The following is an 18,911-nucleotide window of genomic DNA, read 5'->3' as shown; positions in this document are numbered from 1 at the left end:
ATCCTTTAAAGTGAGAACAGTTTTGTGGAACTGGATGACTTTTCTTAAAGGGATTGACTGCACAATTCAGCTGTTTGGTCTAGCAGAGCAGTGAACATTGACATTTTTAACTGAGAGGAAATTTAATGATGCCAGGTTATGGGGCTGGTCTGTATGCTCTATCCGCAACAGCTGCTGTGAGGCTGTGTTGGGCGGGGAAATCCCCACTTGAGACATCACCTGAGCCTTTCACCTGCTGTGTGGCATCATCCAAGCCACAAACCCTCAGCCCCCGCCCTGCCCAATTGCAGTAGGACAGACAGAGGCCCACTCATTTCACTGGGGGCTGCCAGGAGAATATCATGGTGGTTTTATCCACTCTGCCACTATTTGTGGTGCCCAGAGTTGCCACATCTTACTTTTATGGTAGGATGGCTGTGCTAGAGCACTGTGGGGAGACCCTATATTTTCTGGCTTCTGTAAGGTGAATTCCTTTTCCAGGTGGCCACAAGCTTTTCAAGACTTTCCTCCAGTTCCTTCCTCCTGTGACAAACAGGGACATAGCATGCAGTGGAGCCGTGACTCCAGGTGCATAGTTTTGACCGGGCGCAAACCAGGTGCCCCCATGTAGGTGGTGGCTTCCACAGGGATCCCATCCCCACCCAGGTGCACCCTGACGGGCCCCATCCCCATGTCCTTCCCAGCCTGCTGCCAGGGGTCCTTGGCCCCAGAGCCCAGACTGGCCTCACTGCTTGCTCCTTGTTGGACACGCTCCCTGGGCAGTAAGCAAGCGCGGAAGGAGGGAGGCAGGCAAGGCCCCAGACTTGGTACTTCCTTCCACGGGCATGGGGGGCGGATTTGCCTGCCAAGGGCTGCATTAGCCAGCTGGACTCCCACCTGCGTGGGTGGCACAGCATGGTTCAGGGGGGTGTCACTCCTGTGGCATCGGCAGCAAGAGCTGGGCTCATGTGGTGGGCTCCGTTCACCCTCCGCGCCCTGCCAGGTGCCCACACACCAGCACAACAGCAGTCTACACTGCGCCGCTGGTAACAAATGATGGTCATATTGTGATTCTTCCTTTTGAATTAGGAGAATCTGCCGGGTGGACTCAACTCAGAGTTCATGAAGAGGCTTCCTCCTTGTGCGCAATGCAGGTTTTATGCTCACTGCGGAGGTGAGAGGCACACTTCGGAGCCAGCACAGCAAAGGTGGCTGGGACATGCCAACAACAACAGTAATAATAAATGCAAATTTATAATGTAAATGTGAAAGAAGTCTAAACTAATGGGTCTGACTTCTGAGAAGACGTGTCTAGGATTGCACCGCTAATAGCTTAAATTTGCACACAGGTAAATAAGCATTGCTCTGAAGCAAGAAGCAACTTTTATTATGTTGAAAACAGTCTAATCAAGATGATTGGGCACTGGAGCAGTTTTTATGGGAGGCAGATAATTTGGAAAAAATAGCAACCAAAGGCCTGGGGGACGGTGGATAGAGAGAGATTCTGTACTTAGGTGGAATTTGTGAGGACATCCTTTAAAATGGGTGACCCTTAGCTTAGGCGGCTTCCTAAACGAATTAGACAAATTGATGAACATAAGAGCAGAATAGGAATCTTCTGGATCAGGCCAAAGAAGGCCCATCCAGTTCGGCATCCTGCTCTCCCAGTCTGTGGGAACCACAAGAGCTCTCGCCCTGCCTGTGGTTTCCAGCAACCGCTATTCAAAAGCATTGCTGCCTCCAGCGGTGGAGGCCGGCCAGAGCCATCAAGGCCAGTAGCCGCCCCCTCCATGAATTGGTCTCATCCTGGGGGAGGAAGGTCCAGAGTAAAACTAAGTGCTGTGTGAAGGACTTTCTTTTCTCTGTCCTGAATCTTTCAACCTTCAGCTTCATCGGGTGCGCAGGAGTCCCAGTGTTAGGAGAGACACGAACTTTTCTCTATCCACTTTCCACTTGGCATGCGTAATTTTGCAAACTTCTATCGCGTCGCCTCTTACTCGCCTTTTCTGTAAACTAAAAAGCCCCAGACGCTACAAATTCTCTTCATAGGGGAGTCGCAGCCTCCCTCCCACCCGCCCCTGATCACTTTCTTTGTTGTTTGTTGTTTAGTCGTTTAGTCGTGTCCGACTCTCCGTGACTCCCTGGACCAGAGCACGCCAGGCATTCCTGTCTTCCACTGCCTTCCGCAGTTTGGTCAGACTCATGTTTGTGGCTTCGAGAACACTGTCCAACCATCTCGTCCTCTGTCGTCCCCTTCTCCTTGTGCCCTCCATCTTTCCCAACACCAGGGTCTTTTCCAGGGAGTCTTCTCTTCTCATGAGGTGGCCAAAGTATTGGAGCCTCAGCTTCACGATCTGTCCTTCCAGTGAGCACTCAGGGCTGATTTCCTTCAGAATGGATGTGTTTGATCTTCTTGCAGTCCATGGGACTCTCAAAAGTCTCCTCCAGCACCATAATTCAGAAGCATCAATTCTTCCGCGATCAGCCTTCTTTATGGTCCAGCTCTCACTTCCATACATCACTACTGGGAAAACCATAGCTTTAACTATACGGACCTTTGTTGGCAAGGTGATGTCTCTGCTTTTTAAGATGCTGTCTAGGTTTGCCATTGCCTTTCTCCCAAGGAGCAGGCGTCTTTTAATTTCGTGGCTGCTGTCACCATCTGCAGTGATCGATCACTTTCTTAACCCTTTCCAAAGATGAGCCTCTCCCTGGTTTCTTAGCTTAGGCGCCTGCAGGATGCCCAGAAGGAAAACGCACTTCTATATTATTTCAAGAGCATCCTCGGGATCGCCACCCATTGCGTTGTCCACCGGGCCTCTTTGTTCCAGGTCAGCGGGCGGAGACTTGCAGCCTGCTGTCTGCCGAGGAGAGCGGTGGGAGCGCGAAGCTGGCCGCGGTCGCCCGGGATTGTTCGGCCAAAAGCCGGCAGGAGGCGCCCCGGACTGGGCCGCAGCACAGGACCAGCAGCCGGGAACGGCGGCGGCGGCGGCAGCAGCAGCGGATCCGCCTCCTCCCCGCCTGCCCTGCGCACCAGCTCCTGTCCCGGAGGCAGCCTCGGCGTGCGCCCTTGCTTGCCCGCCTGCCCGATCGTCCGTTCAGCTGCGCGCCCCGTCGCCGCTGCCCCCGGTGAGTAGCCCCTTTCCTCCAGCCGCGCGCCTGCTTGCCCTGCTCCTCCGCCCCAGGCAGGATCAGCCCCCCTCGAGCCCAGGCGGCTTCCCTTCCTCGCCAGCCCCTTCGGGCGCCGCGCTCCCAGCCTCTTCTCCGCGCGCCGGGACGAGAACAATGCCCGGAGCAGAGAAAATGGCTGGGGAGAAGCTTTTCTTCGGCCTCTCCAAAGGGTGGGAGATGAGGGCAGAAAAACGGCAAACCTCCTTCATGCGGGGTCCAGTTGAACTATGGAAATCGCTGTCGCCAGAGCTGTAGAGTTGGGCAGCTTTAAAAAGGGATTTGGCCGTATCCTGGAGGAGAAGGTTACACATGGATATTGTGTGGAGCATCCCGTATCAGAGGTAGCACACCTTCGCATCAGTTGTTGAGGAGGAGCAATGGAGACCTCCAGGGGGGCATCCCAGGGCATCTGCTTGTGGGACACTGAGGGAGGAAAAAGGATGAACTTGGCGGGCCTTATTTGATCGGATCCAGCTATGGCATTGATTGTGCAATTCCCGTTTTCTAACGGTGATCCCATGTCCACTAGTTAATTAGCTGATCTCTAATGTGGATTTCCGTTTCACTCATCAATACTTGGTGTGGGTGTGGGTGTGTCTGCCCCTTTTAATGCCTTCATAACTCTAATTATGACTGCAAAAGGACTTGTAAAGTGGGGAGGGTTTCAGTGGGGAGGGTTTTCTTAAAAAGGGGGGGGAGGGGTCCTTAGCCTGCACTTCTGGCTATACTTTAGCCATCAATATGGGTGCTTTAATAGATGCCTCCTAACTTCCCCCCCATCCACTGAGAGTAATGGGCATCTTCGCCTTCTGCTCTTTCTTCGCGTCAAATCCTTTTCAGTGCATCCAGCTCCCTAGCCATCCTTAGCCCAGGAAGGCATTTCTGAGCACTGCCTAACTCTCCTTTGGGTTCCAAGGTAAATGCATATATCAGATATTTTTCTATGCATTGGGATTTTTGTTTTCTCAGGGACCTTGATAATTACTGCATCTTCAGTTAGTGATCAACTGGGTATTTATATCCAGATATTGGATGCTTGAGTTTTAGGGCACTGGCTTTAACAGAGGTTTGTTAGCGAGAATGCTCCGTTCCCTTGTTGTTGATAAGCAAATATGAGGCAGAAATGTAATAGACTTGTTAAAATTCAGTTTTTTGGCAACCTTACTCTCAGATGCACCAGGCTGCCTGAAAATGCACTGGAGATTAGCAGATTAGTGGAAAGAAATCTGCAGTACAGTCCCGTATAGGTTGACTCAAAAGTAAGTTGTGCTTACCCTCAGGCACATGTGCTTAGGACTGTAGCCTTGATGTGCGCATGAGACATAGTTTCTTGCATGAGGAGCTGGTGTTGTTTGCACTGCATGACGAGTCGTCCACTTCACCATCAATTGTGGGATTTACCCATGACCTGATCTTCTTTAAATAGATAATATACGAATGGCAAACGCCACTGATTTTTTTAAAATGAGATTTTATTAAAAGATTTTCCGTCAGTAAAAAGAGTACATTCAGCATCTCTAATTTCAAATCATAGATCGTAGAGGTCAGAGGCACCAGCTTGCAAGGGTGATTAGGGGGGCCACGTCACACACCTAACATCATGACTGTCAGAAGAAGCCCTGGGGCAGAGCCGAATGCGGTGGCTGCCCGGCTTCAATGCCTCCTTCGCCTCCAGGAAAAAAAGGAGCAGTCACTGGAACCACACTATGCTGGGCCCTGTGCTCAGCCTCCTCCACCCCCTCAACACTGGGGGGCCCTGGCTCCACCCCAAAATATATTGGAGGGCAAAACAACTCAGCCCCCAGGAGTTGGTCTCCTGTTACAGGCCAATTACAGTCAACTTAGGACATTTTTGTTGTAGGCAATGTGGGGTGTGAGGTGGGGTAAGAGAAGTGGGGAGATGGAGGGGAGAAAAAGGAGAAAGGGGGTGAAAGGTAAACTTTCCTTTTTTGCAGAGTATGAGTGGTGTTTTTTTTTTTTTTTTTGTCAGTGTCACATGGATGGGTGTCTTATTTTTGCGGGTGGAGTGAGAGATCAGAGGGCCCAGGGGATGGTTGCCAAGATAATGACCGACCCCCCCACTCCACCCCTGACAACATATAAATCAATATGGCTAACTTAAGCTAGCAGACACCACGGTTGTGTGAATTGGATCTTATCCTGAGGTGGGCCTGGGATCCACCCATCTGTTCCTGTTGCCATCTTCTTGGAAGTCTGTGGGTTGGAATAGGGCAGCCTTCACCAAGCTCCTGCTCTCCAGATGTTTGGGACTTCCACTCCCATCAGTCTCAGCTGGCACAGTTGTACATCTGTTAGGGTTGCCATACGTATGGAATTTCTCAGACATATCCAGAATTCCGTGCTCAGCCGCGGTGTCCAGGCGGAAATCACAAAAATATCCAGGAAAATCCAGACATAGGGCAACCCTAACAGAAGCACAACTGTGCCAGCAAAGCTCAACAGCTTTGCCCAACCCCCCTCCAGCCCTGTCCCCCCAAAACAACTTTCCCCCCCAAAAGCTCAGCCTTTGCTTCTGTCAGCCCTGGCATCTACAGCTGTGCTGACTGGGTCTGATGGGAGCTGTAGTCCAGAACATCTGGAGGACACCGGGTTGAAGAATGCTGGAACAGGAAGCAGGAAATACTCTTGCCCTTGTCAGAGTAAAGAGCACCCTTGTTTACACAAAGTTCTGATTACATTTTCTTTGTCCCTTGTGGGGAAAAGGAGCAACAATAAGAACAGGAATCCTGATTTCATGTACATGCTTATAAAATTGTACACCAGAGATAAATTTACTTCTGAAAACTTAACCTCACTAACCCTGATTCTAGAAGAAAAGTGAGCACTTTCCATTTTAGGAGCACTTTCCAGTTGATTGGCGGCACCAGCAACTGTGATTCCTTCCTGGAGTTCCCTACTAGCAGAGCACAGGCTTGGAGTGCTGGTATCCCAGGCTCAATCCTGGCACCTCAGGGCTCAGAGCCAGTGTGGTGTAGTGGTTAAGAACGGTAGTCTCGTAATCTGGGGAACCGGGTTCGAGTCTCCGCTCCTCCACCTGCAGCTGCTGGGTGACCTTGGGCTAGTCACACTTCTTTGAAGTCTCTCAGCCCCACTCACCTCACAGAGTGTTTGTTGTGGGGGAGAAGGGAAAGGAGAATGTTGGCCGCTTTGAGACTCCTTCAGGTAGTGATAAAGCGGAATATCAAGTCCAAACTCCTCCTCCTCCGACTCCTCCTCCTCCTCTTCTTCTCCTCCTCCTCCTCCTCCTCCTCTTCTTCTTCTTCTTCTTCTTCTCCTCCTCCTCCTCTTCCTCCTCCTCCTCCTCCTCCTCCTCCTCCTCCTCCTCAGAAAGCCCCTGGGGAACCACTGCCTGTCACAGCAGCTGGGCCTGGGCCTAGGCTAGGTGGGCTAAAGGTTTGAGCCAGCATAAAGCAGATCAATTTATTCTTAGCTTGCAAAAAAGATTACCCAATAATGGGATGCACAGCAAAGAACACCTGCTCTTTCTTTTGGTGGTGTTTCAAAGTAAACGGGGATGGGGGTGTTGTTAGAGATTCTTTACCTGAATGTTTGAAGGGAATCTTTTCCTATCTCTCAGGCCAAAGCTTGAGTGTTCTCCATAGGAACTCAGTTGCCTCATACTGAGTTGGACTGTTGGTTCATCTCGCTCAGCATTGCCTACACTGACTGGCAGCAGCTGTCGTGAGGTTTCATGCCGGCGGCATTCCCAGCCCTACCTGAAGATGTCAGAGATGGAAAAAGGGGGTTTTCTGCATGCAGAGCAGGCGCTCTGCCACTAAGCCACAGTTGCTCTGGCTCTTGTTACTGACTGAAGATAATTCCTTGCGTTTGGAGTGCTTGTAACATGAGCCTAGGAGTCCCACTGATTGCGAATTTCCAAGGAGGAGTACAGTCACAGAATGGTGCTGCTTCTCTTTTTAAGTAAACAGTAGGAAAGTAAAGAAATAAACCATTCTGCCCCAGCCTGGTGCCCTCTAGGTATTGCTGTATGTTATTTTTAACTGCTTTTATCAATGTGCTTTAATTAATGTAATGAGAGTGAAGGATGGGCAAGAAATTAAAATAACTACTATAACTACTAATATCACCCCTGATGGGAGTTGTGGTTCAAAATGGCTGAAAGGCACCAGACTGAGCTTGTTATATCCATATGTATGCATGTATGTATGTTCGTGTGTGTGTTAGTGAGGTAATGAGAAAATACTGCTTAGGTCTGGTTGGCTTAATGATGGTTTATGAACATCTGTAATTATATTTAATAAGACCTGTGTCTTATGATGAAAAGGAAGGAATTTATTTATTTCTGTCATTCATTTTGTGACAGTTTGCTGAACCATTCAGTGGTGTCTGGATTGTAAGCTTCTTGTGGGCAGGGACCTGCATTTTTGTGTTTGTCGATGTAACAGACTATGAATTTTCAGACATACAGAAACATGGGATTATTTGGACCCACTTGCAGCACAAGCATCATCATCGACCATCATTATATATATATATCTCTCTCTGTGTGTGATTTAGTTGACATCAATAAAATTACCAGCTTGGTCACAGTAGAATGATAAGTGTGCAGCAAATCAAAATGAATGAAATTAAAGAATAATGCTATGTTAGAGACTGGTTCAAGTAGGCATGATGTAAGTTAATTACACTGTCATTTTGCCAATCTGCTGAGCGACTGTTACTCCTGCATATTGTCCATTTTTCATTGCTCTCCTTTCTCATTATTGTTCAAGAGGAATGTGGGTGGATCAAACAATACTTTTCAGCAAACAGAGAAATCCATTGTAAGTGTTTTGAACCTGACTTTCAGAATAAGAGGAGTGAGGGGCCAGGGGGTCACTTGTGGCTGTGAAAGAGCAAGATTCTGTGCACAGCTAGGGATGCTGAAGCCTGCTGCGTTCTTTCTGCCCATCTTTCTCTCCGACCAACTGCTCTCTCTTTCCCCCTGTCTTTTATGTCTGTCTTTCTCTGTTACCCATTTCTTCCCCCTGCCATCTCATTATTACTATTGTTATACATTTATTTATACCCCACCTTTTCCCCTGACAGGACTCAAGGCAGTTTATAGAAAAGAACCACTAAACAATAATAGAAAAAGCAATAATTAAAAAACATTGATAGAATAAAAACTACACACATATATTTAAAGTCCTGTTTAAAACATACAAATAATTACAATAAAAAGAGCACAGCACCTGCCCTTTCATTAAGAGCAGTCAGTTCCCAAAAGCCTGTTAGAACAAGAAAGACTTCACCTGCCTGCGCAAGGATAGAAAGGAGGGAGCCACTCACTTTCACCGTGCAGATGTACTAGCTTTGACTGTGCAAATGTACTCCTGGCCACTTAGAGACCTGGACATCCCTGTTTAGGGTGGAGTCTGGTAGCATGCCCCAAACTGCAAACCTGTGCCTTCACAGGGAGAGTTACCCCACCCAGCACAGACTGAATTCTTCGTCATTGTTCTGCTTTCCAAATGACCAAAAGTACCTCTGTCTTGTCTGGATTAACTTTCAATTTGTTCAGCCTCATCCAATCCATTCCTAAGACAGCTTCCTGGTGACACCAAATCCCAAAACTCCAGACAACCTCTCTCATCTCCACTTCACGAGAGGGGATGTTGAGGAGTGATCATGTCAACCGCCATTCCAGAGATCCACCAGGGCTTTGACAGAATCACCTGCCAAGGCAATAGGATACTTCTGGGACAATAGGAAACTTCTGGGGCAGACCATCTTAATCGGTCCCCCACCCCTGGAGAGGTTCTCCGTTCCAGAGAATCTAAACCCCCACCAGTAATGATCTGACCATGACAAGGGAATGGTAGAAATTTCCTTCACTCTGTTAATCACCATCTTCCCATCCTTGTCTTCCCTTTGCGCCTTGCCCTGTTGTGTCCTTCTCACACTGCCCTCCAGCTGTAGGACAACTTAAAAAGGACACAACAGCTCACGGCCCCCTGTGCCCTTTTTTTGAAAAGGCATTTATTATTTAAACTATTTTCAGTGCTGCAGTTTATGAACAAGGAGAAGGAGGTCAAGCATAATTCCAGGTGTCTGGAAATGTGTCATTTTTACAACAGTGGGGTAATCTGTGCTACAGGGAGAGACCGATTAGCTACCTCCTGACATTATTCTAAGCTTAATTGCCTATTATCATAATTAATTGCCATAGGGACTACACCACAAACTTACATCATTTTTATACCAGTTTAATTGTCATGGCTTCCCTTAGAGAATCCTGGAAACCATAGTTTGCTGGGGTTGCTGAAAATTCTCCAATGGGGGTCCTTAGCTCTCCTCACACAGCATTAATTCCTGGTGGATTCCTGGCAGAGAGAAAGATGGCTTATGCCACTTCACTTTGCCATTGTACCATGTCCAAAGGCTTCCATGGTACAATGACAAGTTGGCTGCAGCTGAGGAGACTGGAATGATTTAGGGAGGCCCACTCTGAGAGTGTGGGAGACATTCCTGAGCTTTCTTTTGTTTGGGCTGTCCCTCTCCCTCTACCCCAGGAACGCATGCTTTTAATCCCCACCAGAGCCTGTGGCCTCTGAAGGCCTGGGTATCGCTTATAGTGGCAACCCCAGCAAATAGTTGGTCTCCCTGGCTGAGAATTAGTTGCAGAGAAGAGTCAAAGGAGAGGAGGACTAGGTTGCCCTTAACAAAGATGGCTTACCTGAGCCACTGAACAAAAGCTTCCTGCCTGCCTGACCTTGACTCTGAAGAGTAACCTCGGAGAATACGTCCCTAACCTGGTGCCCTCCAGATGTTTTTGTTGGACCAAGTGATTGGAAGCCGTAAGTCCAAAACATCTGTAGGGCATCATGTTGACAAAGGCTGCCCCTGGGTGACCTCACATTCCACACCAAAGCCACAAGAATCCTTGACACGGCGCATTAAGTAAATTGTCTGTCTGAGGAATTCCCAGTCTTTGATGTGATGCATATCTTTGGGTAAGCGTCATGTCCAACCCAGCCTTGCTTGACCCAGAGTTTACCTTTTTCTTTCCATTATGGGTGGCAAGTATTTGTGGTAAGTTTTGAAATGTATGAGTTCTCCATAACGGTGCCCTCTGCCCCTGGAGAATCTAAAATGCAGCCCCACTAGATTCTCTGGTCTCCTTTATGCTGATCTGCTACAATCGATGCTCAAAAGCCTCGTTTTTCACCAGAAGAAGAAGAAGAAGAAGAAGAGTTTGGATTTGATATCCCGCTTTATCACTACCCTAAGGAGTCTCAAAGCGGCTAACAATCTCCTTTCTTCCCCCCCCCCCCCCAACAAACACTCTGTGAGGTGAGTGAGGCTGAGAAACTTCAGAGAAGTGTGACTAGCCCAAGGTCACCCAGCAGCTGCATGTGGAGGAGCGGAGACACGAACCCGGTTCCCCAGATTACGAGTCCACTGCTCTTAACCACTACACCACACTGGCTCCTGCATTCCCCCTGCACTACAGCTCTGTGCACAGTGGAAGGGCTTTTGGTGGTAGCTGGCCTGTCCCGACATATTCTTCCATCAAAGTTTTGGAAAGCTTTCTCTGGAGGGGAACACGGCCTCGGTCCTGTATACCTGAAGGAGCGTCTCCACCCCCACCGTTCAGCCCAGACGCTGAGATCCAGCACCGAGGGCCTTCTGGCGGTTCCCTCATTGCAAGAAGTGAGGTTACAGGGAACCAGGCACAGGGCCTTCTCGGTAGTGGTGCCCGCCCTATGGAACGCCCTCCCTTCAGATGTGAAATAAATAAGCAGCTATCTTCTTTTTAACAGACATCTGAAGGCAGCCCTGTTTAGGGAAGTTTTTAATATGTAATGCTGTGTTGTTTTTAACACTTGATTGGAAGCCGCCCAGAGTGGCTGGGGAAACTCAGCCAGATGGGCGGGGTATAAATAATAAATTATTATTATTAATATTATTATTATTATTATTATTATTATTGGAGAGCCAGCATGGGACCATGGATAAGGAGCAGGGGAGAGACGGAGGCAGAACAAACACCGGCTTCCCAGCCTTTCATGCCTGCCTTGCAAATGTTCCTCTCTTGTGCTATCATTCATAGCTAGGCAGGTTTCAGCATGAGAGCCCAGTTTTCTTGGTGGTGGTTCCAAGACCTTGGAACGTGCTCTCCATGGAGATCTGCTTGGCTCCTCTTTCTTTTCAGACAAAGTGAAGACATTTTGATACATACAGGAGTTTAATATTTTGTTTTGCTGACATTTTTAATTATGAATCTTCTCAGCAAGGGTATTCCACAATTTTGGCACTGCCACCAATAAGTGTTTCAGATCTGTAGTTTTAATGCTGCATATGCTGTTGTAATGTTGTTTGTTTTCTGCTGGTAAGCTGCTCTTTGTTTTAGTCAAAGAGTGGGATATAAACTTGAAAAAATAATAGACAGGCAAATCAAATTTCCAGGTTTTGATATGTAATCTTGAGGGCTGGGAACATGTGTAAGCTAACATTCTGAGGCGTTTAATAGGTGGCAGCAGCTGATGGCCCTGACCCAAGTTAACTGACCCAAGCATACCTGGCCCTGGCCCAAGCGTACCTGTTGTGAGATTGATGCTGAGCACAGCAAATTTTCTTTAGAAAGAGGTGTGGCTGCAAAAGCACATAGGTAGCCTGCATACAGGAATCTGGGAGTGGAATGCTTGAAAACTAGGGCCACTTGAAAATGCTTTGGCAATAAAGGACACTCTGCCATAAAGTGGTGTTATGTGAACTTCAGTGGAATCGACCTTGATACATGTCTCCAAGTATGCCAGCTATAGCCGTATCTGGATCAGGATGGCTTAGCAAATGTAGTTCATGCAGTGGTAACCTTGAGACTGGATGACTGCAATGTGGTCTGTGTAGGACCACCCTGGACCTGATCCAGAAGCTCCAGCTGGCGGTAGGCAGTGCCTGGTTCAAGGCTCTTGTGCTGATATGCAGAGCCCTGAACAACTTGGTCCAGGATGCCCTAAGGACCACCCTTATACAGTGGTACCTCGGGTTACATATGCTTCAGGTTACATACGCTTCAGGTTACAGACTCCGCTAACCCAGAAATAGTACCTTGGGTTAAGAACTTTGCTTCAGGATAAGAACAGAAATCGTGTTCCGGCGGCGCGGCAGCAGCAGGAGGCCCCATTAGCTAAAGTGGTGCTTCAGGTTAAGAACAGTTTCAGGTTAAGAACGGATCTCCGGAACAAATTAAGTACCTAACCCGAGGTACCACTGTATCCAAGCCTGATCATCCGAGATCATCCAGGGGAGCTTTGTTGTTCCCCATGCCTCAGATGTCTGCCCGGGTTCAGCTAGAAGTTGGGCGCTTAGTGTTGCCGGTCCTATGCTGTGTGGAACTGCCCTCCAGCAGAAACTTGTCACAGGCACAAGCCTCCCTTTGACCTTCCAAGTGTCTCTTGAAGACCTTCTTATGTGGACAGGACTCTTGCAGCTGTTTATTTATTTATTTATTTTGACTGGCCAATCACCTTAGCGATTATCTGTATCTTTATATTTAAAATTGTGTTTTATGTTTTGACATATTATACCATCTTTATATTTTATGATATGGTGGTGTGAAAATGGTTTTATAAATAAATATAACAGTGCAGTGAGAGATCTCAAGATGAAACTAAGCCACAGCAGAGTCTCCTTGTTAGGCAAAATGTATTTTTTTCCTTGATAGGTTTTTTTTGCTCACTTTTGTTATCAGTCCTGTGTTGATTACAGCCAGCTGGCCAATGAGCCAAAATACAAAGTATAAAATACAAAATAACAACCTCAATAAAGCCAATTTTTAAAAAAGAAACAACAAGCTAAAAATTAATGATCAAAGCAGGTCCAAGAAACAAGAGAAGATACAGTGGTACCTCGGGTTAAGTACTTAATTCATTCCGTTCGTTCTGACTTGCTGAAGGAGAGAGTTTTTTTGGTGTAAATCCGACTAGGGAACGAGAAGCTTGTCTTTTTCAACAAATGTGTTGTAAGGGTTATTGTTGCTTTTGGAGTGGCATTACTTTTCAACCGCTGCTTAGGCTCAGTTTGTATAAAAAGTCCCTGGAATCTCCAATCCATATTAAAAGCAGTGGTGTTGAATGGGGAAATGGGATGGCATTTCAATGCCAACAATGCGTAGACGCTTCAGAAAACATGTATGCATGAGGGCTGATCCCTTCAGTTTGGAAGCACCCTCAAAACAGATCATGCTGGACTTGATGGACCAATGACCCTGCATGGTATAAAGCAGCTTCCTTGTGTTCCTATACGAAGCAATATCTTTTGCTGGACTTAACTGGGGCTAGAAGTTTAACATGGTGGTGCAGCAGATAGAGTTCCTCACTTGCAATCAAGTACTTGCTTGGCACCTCTTTGCTTACCTGGAGTGACCTCATAGTATGTGAAGCCTTAATTAATTTCATTGTGCCTTGACTTGCAGTAATCTCCTCAATGTTTGCATGATTACTAAAGGATTTATGTGACAGTGCTGAAGAGTTTACTGAAGAACGCGCAGATGGGCAGCCTTCCCAAGCCTTCTTAGGAGATTCTATCAGCTCCATGATGGATCTTTTCTCTTCCTACCCAACTTGGCCACCCACATCTGTGGACACAGTTCCCAGCACCCCATAATTCATAATTTTTGGACCAGTGAGTGTGTTTCAGAGAGTGCTGTGGGCGTCAGTTAAAAAATGGCTGCTGTGGGGGGCATTGGCAAAGCGTTCCTTGCTGGTGCACATATGGGGCACATTGCACCATGGGGTGCACTGTCAGAGCGACCCCCGGCCACTCGAGCTAAGTGGGGCTGCAGTGTGCCACTTGCCTGGCCAACAGTGGGGAGCTTGGCTGGGCAATGCTGCCCTGCTTTGAGGGGCACACTCATGGCACCCTGCAAGCCCAGTGCTTCTTTGCAAGACTCGTAAAAGCGGTGCAGGAATAACGACTGAACATAACATTTTTAGGCACCCGTGGGCAAAAGGGGAAGTGACTTAAATTTTACTCCCTGGGTCTTCTGCTTGCCTTCCAGTTTGATGAACACAACACAGCTGTGAAAGGCCCTAAAATTGCTGGGTGAAAGGCACCAGAAAGCCAGATGTGTTTTGGTAGATGCAGTAATTATGTTGCTGAAGGTGTGATGATTCTCTAGATTAAATATTCTTTGAATGTATGTATACCTGGAACACGGGTGGCACTGTGGTCTAAACCACTGAGCCCCTTGGGCTTGCCAATCAGAAGGTCAGCGGTTCGAATCCCCACGATGGAGTGAGCTCCCATTGCTCGGTCCCAGCCCCTGCCAACCTAGCAGTTCAAAAGCAAAATAATGTCAAAGTGCAAGTAGATAAATAGGTACCGCTCCGGCAGGAAGGTAAACGGCATTTCTGTGCGCTGCTCTGGTTTCGGTGTTCCATTGCACCAGAAGTGGCTTAGTCATGCTGGCCACATGACCCGGAAAAACTGTCTGTGGACAAACGCTGGCTCCCTGGGCCTGTAAAGCGAGATGAGCGCTGCAACCCCGGAGTCGTCTGTGACTGGACTTAACTGTCAGGGGTCCTTTACCTTTTTTTTTGAATACCTGGTGTTTATCTTAATAAACATCTAAATCTTAGTAAAATACATTTTTAATAAGAGAGAGAGAATGAGAAAGAGATGGCCACATCTAATGGGGAAAGTTTAGATTTAAATAATAATAATAATTGATAGTTTATTGTTGTTTGAAAACATATTTTTATTTTCAACAGATATATTCAATGCTTTACAGTACTCTGAATATTCTTGCAGAGGAGAGACTTAACAAGTATTAAAAATTAAATAAGCATTTATTGGGGATGCAATTCCCTCCCACTTAGCTTATGTGGTTACTTGTTTTAGGCTAAAACAACATAAATCTACCATTGCACAAACTTTCCTGGACTTGAGCCCACTTTGTCTGACAAAATGGGGTCAAGCTTCTGCTGTAATCAGTGTGTTAGTTTTTCAGGTGCCACAGGACTCCTTGTTGCCCTAGCTGCCAGAATCTCACCCAGCTCTGACAAAACATTTTGAAAATTCTGAAAAAAAACATTTTCAGCTGCAGTCCTGTACATGGAAATAATCCTCACTGAACTCAGTGGAGCTTACTTCTGCGAAGAGATGTATAGGATTGTGCTTCCAAAGCTAACGTCTACATTTATGGGCAGATGTGACCTTCTGCATCTCAGACCATAATCCTTAAAACAGTTTTATAAAGTGGGTACAGCCTTCACAATGTTTGGGAATAAAACTCCCATAGACTCCCACATTGACTGATTGGGCTCATGGGAGTTTAGTCCACTCCAAAGCATCTGGAGGGTGTTAGATTGGGTAAGACTGGGCTATGAAACCACTCCCATTTTGCAGATTGGGCAAGCGAGGCTGAGAAAATTAGGTCCTGGATTTATTCCCATTAGGTGGTATAAATCGGTCTTCAACTAGTGGGTCACAGCCTGATCCAAGGTGGGTTGCAACAGGAGCGCTACCACCATGCAAATATATGGTAAATGCTTAAGAAATGGGTCCCTCAGTGCATGTTTGGGTTAAACGTGGGTCCTGAGTCTGAAAAGGTTGAAGATATCTGGTATAAATAACCCTCTGCGTCTGGAAGATTTTGTATTGTCAGTCCACTAAAACAGGGGTGGCCAACTCCCAAGAGACTGAGAGTGTTGAGCTTTTTTTAGGGAGAAGGAAAGCCCTGCTTTTTAGGGGTGCAGGGGGGCAATCTTGTTGAGCTTTTTTGGGAGGAGTCAGTGATCTACCACAGGCGTCCAGTGATCTACCGGTAGATCACGATCTACCTGTTGGACATGCCTGCATTAAAACATATTGCTCTTTTCATTTTCTGTGTCTGATATTTTTTGAGATATAGATATAAGGGTCATAATATCCTATTCCTATTGTAAATAATTCCCTTTAAGCAAGTTCATTTCTCCCATGAGAAATTTGATTCCAAAGGAGTCAAAAACAAAGCATCGTTGCACTTCCTTACAATGCAATCCTGTGCAATGAATCCCATGCAATACTATATAGGCTTATTCAGAAATACATTCCATTGAATCCAGTTGGGCTCACTCCCAGGTAACTTGGCATAGGGCTGCAGCCTTAGAAACTTACTTTGTCCAATCTGAACTGTTTGGGGGGTGTCAGGTGAATGAGAGCAGATCCTGGCTAAAATCTTCAATATTCTGTTGGGGAGGATTATGTGGCGAGAGAGAGCAATAAAGAATGTTCGCAGTTGCTTTTTTATAGCCAAGGGAAGCATAGCTATATCAAGGGTTAGATATTAGATTATAAAGTCCTTGGGAAAGGAAGTGGATTTGAACAGTGCCTGAGCTGATGGCGCTCTCTTCCTGGAAATGAGCCTCATCAGCTTTGAAAAATACTGCTGAATAGATTTACATGTGGCCAAAAATGGGGAAATACATCACTGCATAAATTTGCATATGTTAATTTATATGCGTAGATGCGAATTTAGAAGTACGGTATTTTTCGCTCTATAGGACACACTTTTCCCCCTCCAAAAATTAAGGGGAAATGTGTGTGCATCCTATGGAGCAAATGCAGGCTCCTTGGCTTCAGCGATAGCAACGCGAAGCCTCTGAAGCGTAGAGGGAGCGCTCCCTCCGCACTCCGGAGGCTTCGCGTTGCTTTCGCTGAAGCCTGGAGAGCGAGAAGGGTCGGTGCACACCGACCCCTCTCGCTCTCCAGGCTTCAGGGATAGCCGCCTGAAGCCTTTGGAGCGCAAAGCCTTCGGGAACTCGCGCTGCTCTCCGAAGGCTTTGGGTTCCTTTTGCTGAAGCCGGGAGAGCAAGACTCTCCTGGCTTCAGCAGAGAGGGAGAGCTGCACAGCGCCCCTTCAGCGAAGCGGGAGGAGAAATGGCAGGGGCTCCGTTTCTCCTGCCGCTTTGCTGAAGGGGCGCTGAGCAGAGAGGGGGAGATTTCCCCCCCTATTCTCTCCCTCCTATGGTCCAGTGCATCCTATAGAGCGAAAAATACGGTAATTGCTATAATTTAAAATAGACATACAATCCATCTCACCCTCGTGGAGAAGACATTAGGCATTAGGGACCTACTTAGTCTGCTGTCCAAGGAGGGGCCACTGCAAGGCTTTCCCTGCCTTCCTTATGTAAAACCCTTTCAAACAGAGAACTGTTCATTGACAGCCTTTCAAATAGAGGACTGTCGTCTCCAAAGTCGGGCAAATGGCCACTTTATAGATTATGGACTGGGAACCTAAGACTTCGTGTTTTGTGTGCTCCATATTCCCTGGCTGCTTGTGCTTTTCTCGGAAAAACAAGACCCTTGTTTTAGTTAAGTTCCTAGTTCTTATGTGGTTGCATTGTACAATGCAGTGATCCAAAAGGTGCACAGAACCCAGCTATGTTCTACTCAGGCTGATTTGGTTAAAATTAATGGACCTAACTTAACCATGTTGATTAATAATTTCAGTTTCATTTATGACTAATGCTGGATACAATCCTTAGTTTATTTTTATTTAGACTTCTTCAATTCCTGGAACTTGTGGTGGGTCACAATATGAAAATGCATATCAAAATTTTAATCCAGACATGCGAAGACTCCCCCCCCCAGTGAAAAGCCTTCCCCCAGTTACCAGAAGCCCAGCTGATTAGACAAGTCTTTGTAGTGACCCTAAGAGGAGGGAGCTCCACGGTGGTGCAGCAGCCCATCACAAACAACTCCCGCCTATGTGTATTCTTGCAACCCAAAATTGGCACAGAAGTGGAATAATCTGACTCAAAAAACCAAGACACATTATATAAATGCTAAGCATTGTTATGTGTGAGGTTTATGCAAATATGACAAACGGGAATCCTTTCATTCTCCTCCAACAAGCCCTAGAGAAGTGAGTCAACAGAGCAATCAGCCAACTTCCCAGGAGGCTTATAAAACCACTCTCTTGTTTTTAAAAAAAGATATATTCCCTTCCAGGATGATGTGGTACATTCTTTCAGAGGCGTTCTCTGCCCGGCCCCCAACTTTTAAAGATCCACACCTTTCCCTAATGAGGAAGCCAAGCCCAAAGGTGTGTTGGTGGCAGCAGCATCTGTTGCAGAACAATGCCTTGCAAAAGTGGAGGCACTTTCCCGCTGATCTATCCATCTAAACATGATGTGGTCCTGAGAGTATTTCTGCAAAAGGAACTGTGGCTGCAATTTATTTATTTATTTCATAAGAATGATCTTGTTATGAGCTGGGGTGGGGTGGGGAAGAGGGGTGAGGCTGAATGCCTGGATCCAGCATGGATTCAGTTGCTGGAATAGCCAGCCCTGCCTGGTAATGGTCTGCTAAATTTGAGTCCTTAAGGGAACAAAGGGAGTGGCTCTGTGCCAGAGGACAAATGGGTGGGCTTCCCTCTCTGGCCAGTTAGAAAGACAAAAGGTCAGAGTTCAGAGTGGAGTTATGTGAGCTGGAAGCCAGATGCAAAAGCTGCCAGCTGGGAAGTCAGACAGAGAGCCAGGCATGCTGGAGAGCCAGATTTCTGCTGGAATCCAAAGCTGGGGCTGTACGAGAAGCAGGACCTTTTGGGGGGCTTGATGCTGTGAGCCCCTCCATTGTAGGCTCAGGTTGTATATATGTGTAAACAAACCCTATATCATAAAGACACTACAGTCTCTGTTGTGCCTCCTTCCAAAAGGAAACAGGAACCCGGGTAAGTGCCTGGAACCCCTGCTTAGAGATTGGGATGGCATGCAACCAGATAAACCACTCAATTGCACACCCTCAAGGTG

General features: G+C 47.0%; 1 protein-coding gene across 5 annotated transcripts in view; it reads left to right on the top strand.

Annotated features, from left to right (window-relative positions):
* The window catches only part of DAPK2 (death associated protein kinase 2), a 63,425-nt gene that overhangs the window by 1,576 nt on the left and 42,938 nt on the right, over positions 1-18,911 (top strand). The window contains exons 1-2 of one of the 5 annotated variants that reach the window (XM_083586752.1): positions 2,784-3,108; positions 13,624-13,800. The gene's annotated coding sequence lies outside the window, so the exon portion shown is untranslated. Of the gene's footprint in view, positions 1-2,756; positions 3,109-4,321; positions 4,410-13,623; positions 13,801-18,911 lie in introns of those variants that run through there. The other 4 variants (XM_083586750.1, XM_083586749.1, XM_083586751.1 and 1 more) reach the window with 4 other exon arrangements.

This window comes from Podarcis filfolensis (assembly GCF_964270895.1).
Source record: "Podarcis filfolensis genome assembly, chromosome: 14".
Lineage (NCBI taxonomy): Eukaryota > Metazoa > Chordata > Lepidosauria > Squamata > Lacertidae > Podarcis > Podarcis filfolensis.
This window is presented reverse-complemented; position numbering and strand designations above follow the sequence as displayed.